Raw genomic sequence first — 10,154 nt, forward strand, 5'->3', positions numbered from 1 at the left:
GCGTACTCTCCGGATCTCTCACCAATCGAACACGTGTGGGATCTCATTGGACGCCGTTTGCAAACTCTGCCCCAGCCTCGTACGGACGACCAACTGTGGCAAATGGTTGACAGAGAATGGAGAACCATCCCTCAGGACACCATCCGCACTCTTATTGACTCTGTACCTCGACGTGTTTCTGCGTGCATCGCCGCTCGCGGTGGTCCTACATCCTACTGAGTCGATGCCGTGCGCATTGTGTAACCTGCATATCGGTTTGAAATAAACATCAATTATTCGTCCGTGCCGTCTCTGTTTTTTCCCCAACTTTCATCCCTTTCGAACCACTCCTTCTTGGTGTTGCATTTGCTCTGTCAGTCAGTGTAGATATTAATTGAACATAGCAGGCGAATTCGCCCCGATACGTGTTCACAAGGCCTCCTTCCATGTATGACAACTCACAACAAAAGGAAAAGAAAAATACAAGATTCCTTGGGCATGCCATGAGGTCCATTGGATACCCCAGAAACGTGACACACTCAAGGGAGAGTCGCCACAGCAGTCATCCTCAGTCCCTACAAGCCACGTCCATCGTCTCCACTTAATATTAAGAAACAAAATAAAATGAAAATAAAAGATAATAAAATAAAAGCAAGAAATAATATTAATGACAATCTACTGCTAATGTCCGGCCGTGTCATCACCCCCGGTGAGAAGAAAGCCGCCCTCCGGATGATGACACGACCGGCCCTATCCGTGGGGCCCTCAAGAGGACCCCAACAACCTTACCAGATGACAGTGCGGTTCTCTCACCTTTCCGTTGCGGCTGGCCACGTGAAGCTGGAGCCGCTCTCCCATATCTCGCCTCTCACATATAAATATAAATCATCATGCTTAGCCTAACATAGTATGCACTGAGAGCTCTCTTTGCTCTTGATCCATCCTTTATTTCCATGCAGCCCCATCAGCCACCGTAGTAACCCACCCTTTTATCTTCCATCCCCAAATCTTATACTAAAGTTGGAGATCTGGTAGACCTTATAGAATAGGCTGAGCGAAGGCCTTTCTCTGCATTCTTCCAAACAATTCTGCATCTGGATGTCCTTAATTCTCAATGTCAGGGCCCTCTGCATTCTGCTATTATTCCCCTTCCATCCCTCTCGCCAAATAAATCCAATACCCAATTCTTCAACATAGCTTTTGATGTTTGCTAGCCAACACTCATCATACATTCCTTCCAGTTCATATCTATATACACTGACTGAGCAAATGTCATGGGATAGCGGAGCACTGATGCGCAGGTGTGTTGTCTGCGTACCACACGCCCCCTGTGCCAGCTGCAGTTATATAGGAGAACTTGTGAGCAGTAGCTGTGCATGTGACAGGTGTAACATGGAACGTCGTCGTGAGCTGACACCGAACGGGGTATGGTGGTCGGTGCCCAATGGATGGGAAGTGCGATTTCAGAAGTGGTGCGGGAATTCGGCTTCACACGATCAACCGTGTCCAGGGTGAATCGTGAATGGTTGAATGCGGGTGTCACCGTCCAAAACAGACGATCGGCTGGCCGTCCAGCCACCCTCGATGACCGTGACCGGCGACATCTGAGACGGAGTGTCAATAGTGACAGACGGGCAGCCGTGCAACAAATTACGGCTCAATTCAACACAGGCCATGCTAGACACGTCTGCCAGTGGACAATCTCTAGGAACATGGGTTCTATGGGGTATGGTAGCCGACACCGCACACGGGTGCCACTGTTAACCCAACGTCATCGGGCACAACGACGCGCATTTGTAGCCAGTCACCAGGGATGGACACTGGAACAATGGCGTAACATGATATGGTCGGACGAATCACGATTTCAACTGCACCATGCCGATGGGAGGCACCGTGTATGGCGCAGATCACATGATGCGATGGATCCTGCCTGCCTCGAAGGTGTGGTCCAGGGCGCTGGTGTCTCTGTTATGGTCTGGGGTGCATTTTCCTGATATGGAATGGGACCCCTAGTTGTTCTGGAAGAGATTGAATGGTACGCGGTATGTTGAGCTGCTCGGACACCATCTCCACCCATTTTTGGCCTTGCAGCGCTCAGACGGCTCTACGGTGTTTCAAGATAATAACGCGCCGCCACATCGCTCCCACGTCGCCTGGGAATGGTTTCAGGAACATGCAGCGGAGGTCCAACGACTGCCATGGCCACCCAGGAGCCCCGATATGAACCCTATCGAGCATATCGGGGATGTCCTGGAATGCAGGCTCCGTGCCAAGGATCCTGCACCCACGAACAGACCAGCATTGGCAGCCGCTCTGCAAACGATTTGGTGTCAGCTGCGTCCAGAGGACTACCAGGGACTTGTCGACTCACTTCCACGGCGTCTCACTGCAGTTCGCAGGGCCAGAGGAGGACCCACAAGCTATTAGGTGACTATCCCATGACATTTGCTAAGTCGGTGTACTTCCTGCAGCAGAATACCGCCGCTACCCCGTCTTATTCTAGACCAATAATTTAATACTCTTTTAACACAGTCTAACTCGATAAACTCTCCGCATAAGATTAATGCCCCCACATTGGCTGTACATTGTGGTAGTCTCATAATAGTCTTACTGAATTTATATATTATTTTATTCATGCTGACCCTTTTCTTTTCTAATCCCCACAATTCAACCCCATATAAAGCTCTGCTTAGGACCAGAGATTTTAGTAATAGCCTCAGTATTTTATAGCTTACTCCTGGACACTTGGCGACTAGAATTTTAATTTCTGTGAGGGCTGCAACCCCTCCCGATTTTTATCTCTTGATGTGGTCGTCCCATCCTCCTTTTCTATTCAGTATCATTCCTAGATATTCTAATCTATACACTTCATCTAGTCTTGCCCTCTGTACCCACCCTTCCCTTACTTTTTTACCCTCCTTCTCTTACAACCGTCACCTTCGAGTTATTATAGTTAATTTTCAGCAACCACTTATTTCCGTAATCTACTAATTTATCCAATCTTTTCTTCAATCCACCCCTATTCAGCGTCATTGACAGAATATCATCAGCGAAAATCAGGCCTGGGATCTCCATATTACCCACCGCCGGTACAGCCCACTTAGCTCCACCGTGCTCATCCAATATATCAGTTATAAATAGTATAAATAATATGGGCGATAATTTGCATCCTTGTTTAAGACTCTGCTTACTTCCCATCGGTTTGCTTATTACATTGTCCTCTAGTTTGACGCTGCCATATACTCCCTGATACAGCTACTCCACCGCACTTATCATTTTCCTAGAGACTCCCAGCCTCCCTAATTTTTCTATTAACGCCCTTCTGCTCACCGTGTCGAACGCTTTCTCAAAATCGACCGCTGCCAAAAATATGCTGCCTCTTTCCCGCACAGTGTATTTCTCCGCTATCATTTTCACAATCATGATATTTTCTATTGTTTGCCTCCACTTCCTGAATCCTCCCTGATATTTACAGTATATACCGTTATTTTCAGCTCAATCCCTTAGTCTATTAGCTAAGACTCCTGAGTAAATTTTGCTCAATGAATCTAAAAGGGTTATACCTCGGTAGTTATTAGGTAAATTTCTATTCCCTTTCTTTTTATATATTGGGCATATATTCCCATTCCTTTGGTACCTTCGCCCCGTTGAAAATCCTGTTGAATAGCTTTACAATTCCTTCTACCATCTGGCCGTATTTACTTATTTTTTTCCAGCATACATTATTAATACCGTTACGTGTTGGCGGGGTAAATAAATGAATAAATGCGTACAGCACCTGGTAGCAACCTATTTCTAAGATTTCTTAACTAAGCACTACAACTACAGATTTACACACAAACAGACGATAGCCGAGCCACAAGTTACACACGTACACAGTCACACACAGACGGTTCGCTCTCTGTCTCTCTCTCTTAGTTTCTCTTATGTTCCATCTACAATGACACACACACATACACACAGAGTCATCGATTATTTGCAGTACATTCTCTCAGCCACTCAGTCACACTCGTTAGCGCTGTCACGGTCCACAGCCTACACGTCAGCCTCGCAGGTCGGGATAGTATCCGCTGTTCACTGTCCGTCGAACCCCATTCGCGGTCTACACACGTCGTCTCCTAGTGTTCCCTTCTTCGCCGCTCCAGAACACTCCAGGTTTTCCTCCAGCAGCCAGCCTCAAGGGACACACACACACACGACCTCAGGGGAACAGGCACGAGTCCTCGGCTCCAACAGGCTGATACTCGATCAGGCTGACATCTCAGCCCAGGCTACTACTGACTGCGCTCTCCGCTCACTCACTCTCTAACTCTCACTCACCAATTCTCACTGACAACCACTGCAGGCAAATAACTGCTCTTATATACCTGCGCCAGCCCTTCTGGAATAGTCCGGATGTTCGATGGATCGAGGAACCTCGCGAAATAGAAGACTCCAGATTAATCTTCCAGTCGTTTCCGTAGTCCTCTGTGGCGCGACCACGGATAGAAGTGAGAAGGGCCGGCCCAGCGCTTGAGTGTTGCTCGCGGATTGGCGCGCTCGAGCGTAAGGGGGGTGGGGCGATAGGTGACGCCCTCGGTGCGTAGCGAGTTAGTATGGCGGACTCTACAACCATTACAATAAAATTCCTCCCCCTGCTGATTTCATCTTCAGTTTCCCAATCACCCCCTGTACTTCTTCTGTCGTGAAATCCCTGTCTAGTTCGTATATACTTCCACGGTAGACCATAAGGCCTGCTTTCCTTCCTTATACTCCCAATCGTCCCTTCCTCCTAGTAGCTCGCTGAAATATGTCACCCACTTTACATAGCCAATATTCATTTTATTCAGTCCCTTCCCTCCTTTATTGATCATATCTATTCTCTCCCATATTTTTTCAGTTCGATTCATTCTGCATTCCTTGTTTATTGGCTCTGATTGGCCCTTCAACCACTGCTTCTCCGCAATTTTACTTTTATACTCTTTCCTCAGCCTGCAAAATGTTTTACGAACTTTGCTCTCTCCTTTTGCTCTATACTCTTCTAATGCTCCTAACGCTGCTTTTCTGCGGACCTCACATTCCCTGTCACACCAACCATCCCCTTCCGTTTTTTTCCTTCTGTTGTGTTCGACTGCCCGTGTCACTCTCCTTACAGGGTATTCTAATAACTCCAGCGCTCTGTCTATATTATTTTCCATCAGTGCCCTTTCCCAGCCAATTCTAATTAATTGTATCTCCTTATTCATAAATGCGTCTAGCTCTCCCTTTGAGTTCTCTATTCATATATATTTCACATAACCACTACCCCACTATATCGTACTTTTTCTCTCTTCCTCTTTGCTTTCCTCCCTCGGAGCGTGGTGCGATCCAGTTCTCCACCACTATGCTTTTGATATTATCCAGCAAGTCCTCTGAACTCATTTCTAAATCAATAGCGCTTCTCCCTTGTTCAGTAATAGAGGTCATTTTACCTTCTCTGTCCCCTTCCCTATAGCCGTTCAGAATGTAGAAATTCCATGTCGGGAAGGAGTATCCGGCCAGATGGGCAGCTAGTATTGAAACTACGGTCCTTAGGACCACTCTAAGATGGTGTCGAGAAGGGTATCTTGCCTTAAAACTTGAATCCATAGGCTTCTCTAAGATGGTGTCGGGAAGGGGCATGTTGAGATGGGTAGCTAGCCTTAAAACTAGAGACCGCTAAGGTTAGGCCCCTCCAAGAAGATGTCCGGAAGGGGCAAGTCCAGAAAGGCAGCTAGCCTTAAAACTTGGGTCCTTAGGCCCCAAGGTGCATGAGGAGAAGGGCAGCCAGCCTTAAAACTATGGCCCAGTAAGATTTGACCCCTCCAAGATGGTGTTGAGAAGGGCAGCTAGCAATAAAACTAGGGTCCTTAGGCCTCTTTAAGATAGTGTCGGGAAGGGCATCTAGCCTAAAACAAGGATCCTGTGAGGTAACGCCCTTCCAAGAGACGATGGGGTTTAGAAGGACATTAGTCGGTTAGGCCCCCAGTCGACGTGGCTGAATCCCGTCAAAAAGCACGTAGCTAAGTCTCGCCAAAATGGTAGCAGTGAGATTAGGGATCGTTCACTTATTCAAAATTCCGATCCTCATACCTGTCAAAAGCACGTGTTAAGGTGACAGCAGTGAGGTTGGCCATGCGTACTTATTCAAATTCCGCGCCAAACTAGTGCACGTGCTCAAAAATGTAAGTTTAGGACCTGTCATGATGACAGCAGTGAGGTTAGCCACGTTCTCTTATTCAAAATCCGCACCAAAACACGACCACTTGGTCAAAAGTGAGGTTAGGCTCTGTCAAGAAGACAGCGACATTCTTGACAGCTTTCAAAACATCAGCACGTGACCATGTTTGCAAACAATAGACATGGGGTCAATGACCTCGTGGGAAATTCTGAAGCAGCTCCCATTGTTTTAGTACATACTTTGCTCATACTACCCATACCCTTCCATTTTTTCACTAAAATTGTATGATTGCCAATTATGCTTAGCATCATGTTATCCTTAGCTGACTTCGTTGCTAGATTCAGTTTTCCAGCAAGTTCCTTCCATTTTCCTTACTTCCATAGCCATGTCTGACTTTATTCCTTTCCAATCTGCATCTTCTTCTTGGCCTCTTTACTTCTCTGTTATAATAGAGTAGGTCTTTACCATTCCTTACCACCTTTAAAGGTACAAACCTGTTTTCACGTTCCTCAATAATTCCTGTAAAACCACCCCAGAGTCTGTTAACATTTTGATTCGCCGCTTTTCACCGATCAAAGTTACTTTTTTAAACTCCCTCATGCCTGTTTTATCAGTCATATAGTCCTAATTTGAATACCTTCCTTTCTATCACATTTATTTTTAACTACGACAAAAACAGCTTCGTGATCACTAATACCGTATAATACTTCGGTTTCTCTATAGAGCTCATCTGGTTTTACCAGCACCACATCCAGATTATTCTTGTCTCTAGTTGGTTCCATCACTTTCTGAATCAGCTGCCCTTATTAACTTATTTGCCATTTGTTGACCATGCTTCCTGTCGTTCGTATTACCTTCCCAATTGACATTTGGTAAACTGAGATCACCCGCTACAATCACGTTCCTTTCCATATCGTTCGTTGTAACGGCCTTGGTAACCGCTTGTGAAGCTTGTAGATCTGTAATTTAGCACGGAAGTCGAGTTTCAGGCTATCTCGCAGTTTCATATTTTAATATCTCGATGGAATAAAACAACGTGGTAGTGGAATTCATACTACTTCAAACATCTCTTGCTTTGCTCCTGGGAGCTGTGTAATGAAAAGGTGAACTAAACAGCGATGCAGAAAATGGGTTCATCCCCAGGATCAAATGGCAATTTCGGTAATCTACTGTAAGAAATGACCTTCATCAGTTTGTTTTGTACATGCGGATGAAACCAGAACTGTTTGACACTGTCTAACGATTTTATTCCCCTTTAATAATAAGGTGTAAGGTCTCCTTTACTGACATCTATGTGCCTAGCTATCACACTCCGATGAGATATTCGGATGATATCGCTTTCGTTAACTAGTAGTCTGCAATAAGGTTAAGCAATATATAGGGACACTGTTTTATCTATTACAGGGATTGTCTCTCGTCCGTTCGCCAGCGCAGCGAGCTGGTCTTCCGCAATTTACCGTCAGATTTCATTGCTACAGCATATTTATTTCCAAGTATTCTTTTTCGGTACAGCGTCTTTGTATTTCATTTTCCTTTTATCATACACACAAAGATTGTTTTGAAAGAGAATTATAAGAGTTTCATCGAAAGAAGAAATTATATCGCGCACAAAATACAATGTTTACATCTGCTCTGATTGACTGGTTCTTAACGTAAAATTAACCGCTAGGGCTTGGAGTTTGCATCATCATCATCATCATCATCATCATCATCATCATCATCATCATCATCAATGTCCCACTCCAGTCACCCAGGTGTGGTTAACAAGCTTCCTCCACTCCTTTCTGTCGTTCCACTTTTCCTGCCCCATTACTTCTGCCACATCCAATCCAGCTTCTCTAATGTCCTTCCAAATCTGATCCATCCACCTTCTTCTCGGTCTTCCAACTGGTTTCTTTCCCTTAACTTCTCTTTCCAATTCACTTCTTGCTACCCTTTCTTTCCGATTCTTTTTACATGTCCGAACCATCTCCGTCTTGCTTTCTGTATGCTCTGTACTAACGGTTCTGTAGTCCATTTTGGTTGAAAGCGTCCTGCGCGAGAAATGGTTGCGCATGCAGTGGTGGGAGCTATCGTCCCCCCACTCCTACAGCAGGTCCAGTCGCCAGGCCAAATACTTTAATACACCAATACCGGACAGCTGTATCTCAACAGCATTGAGTGGAGTGCGAACAGCGATGGTGGTGACATCTAGCGTGTTGGTGTGAACTGCATACTTGTCTGTGCTACAGCTGAGAGGAATGCACCACACTCATTGGAAATATTTTGTTAAAATAATTGAATAATCACAATAATTAAGAATGAAATTTTAAAATATGAAATTCCTCCTTCATAAACCTCCAAACGAGCATTATGTTAGCCGTGCCTTTCGCTATGTCTTAAAAATTATAAAGCAGAATCTGTTTGAGGATCCACCCAGTCTCTGGGGAAATACTTAATAACTACACTCTCCTCTTCTTTCTAACCTTTTCTCAATTACCTAGCACAGGATTTTGTATGGACTTAGCCTAGTTTTCCGGCCGGATGCCTTTCATAACAGCAATCATATGTGGAGGGATATATACCGTACTCACTAGTGTTTTTGTGGTTGTTTTTTGCATGATGTGTTGTATATACTTGAAGATGCGTATGAATACGAACACAAACCCGTAGCCCTCGATCTACAGGAATTAACAGACGCGATTAAAATCTCCGACTTGGCCGGCAATCGTACCAGGGCCCCCTGAACTGAAGGCCAGTACGCTGACCATTCCGTGGTGGTGATTATTTTAAAAGGAAGTACAACTGGCCAGCCATCCTCTATTAACACTAATCAGAAGGGAAATAGGCCGGCCCCGTGGTGTAGAGGTAGCGTGCCTGCCTCTTACCCGGAGGCCCCAGGTTCGGTTCCCGGCCAGGTCAGGGATTTTTACCTGGACCTGAGGGCTGGTTCGAGGTCCACTCAGCCTACGTGATTAGAACTGAGGAGCTATCTGACGGTGAGATAGTGGCCCCGGTCTAGAAAGCCAAGAATAACAGCCGAGAGGTTTCGTCGTGCTGACTACACGACACTCGTAATCTGCAGACCTTCGGGCTGAGCAACGGTCGCTTGTTAGGCCAAGGCCCTTCAAGGGGTTTGGTTTTAGAAGGGAAATGGAAGAAGTCCAACACTCCAAAGAACGAAGGTATCATAAATTGGGGGGGGGGGGCACGAAGAGCTAACCAATCAGCCAAAAAGCCAACGGGGGCAGATAACCTAACAACATCCATGATTTACTAAGATTTTGGGAAAGAGAAGAACCTGTAATTAAGAAACAGTAGTTTGGTCCATTATGTTGACTTCTTTCTTCTTCTTCTTCGGTACGGCCGATCTTCCCGAACTCTACAGAGCAACTCAACCTCACGCTGCTATCTCGCTTTTGCCGTTCTTTGAATTTTCTGTTTTATCTCTGAAGACAAAAATACAATATATAACACATATTGGGGTTACGTGAGTGAACTACGATGTTACTGACAAGGATGAAGGGTCCAGAATTTTCTAAAGTCTCTTTCACAAATTAATGCATGAAGAATTACCATACACACGTTTTAAATTAATTGGACTGGTGATCAAGTCTATGCCAATAATGCACTGAAATAATTTTCTTACGCCGGGCTGAGTGGCTCAGACGGTTGATGCGATGGTCTTCTGATCCAATTTGGCAGGTTCGATCCTGGCTCAGTCCGGTGGTATTTGAAGGTGCTCAAATACGTCAGCCTCGTGTAGGTAGATTTACTGGCATGTAAAAGAATTCCTGCGGGATTATATTCCGGCACCTCGGCGTCTACGAAAACTGTAAAAGTACTTAGTGGAACGTAAAGAAAATTATTATTATTTTCTTACAGTAAAAGAAAAGGTGACTGGATTCGAAACTCATGGCTTTGAATTTTCAGTTTCAAGACTACCACGACAACCATTACGCTACAGACCCACAAGTTTTCGATTGTGAAATTTATGGCACTGTTTAACAATATGGAC

Source organism: Anabrus simplex, chromosome 1 (assembly GCF_040414725.1).
Source record: "Anabrus simplex isolate iqAnaSimp1 chromosome 1, ASM4041472v1, whole genome shotgun sequence".
NCBI lineage: Eukaryota > Metazoa > Arthropoda > Insecta > Orthoptera > Tettigoniidae > Anabrus > Anabrus simplex.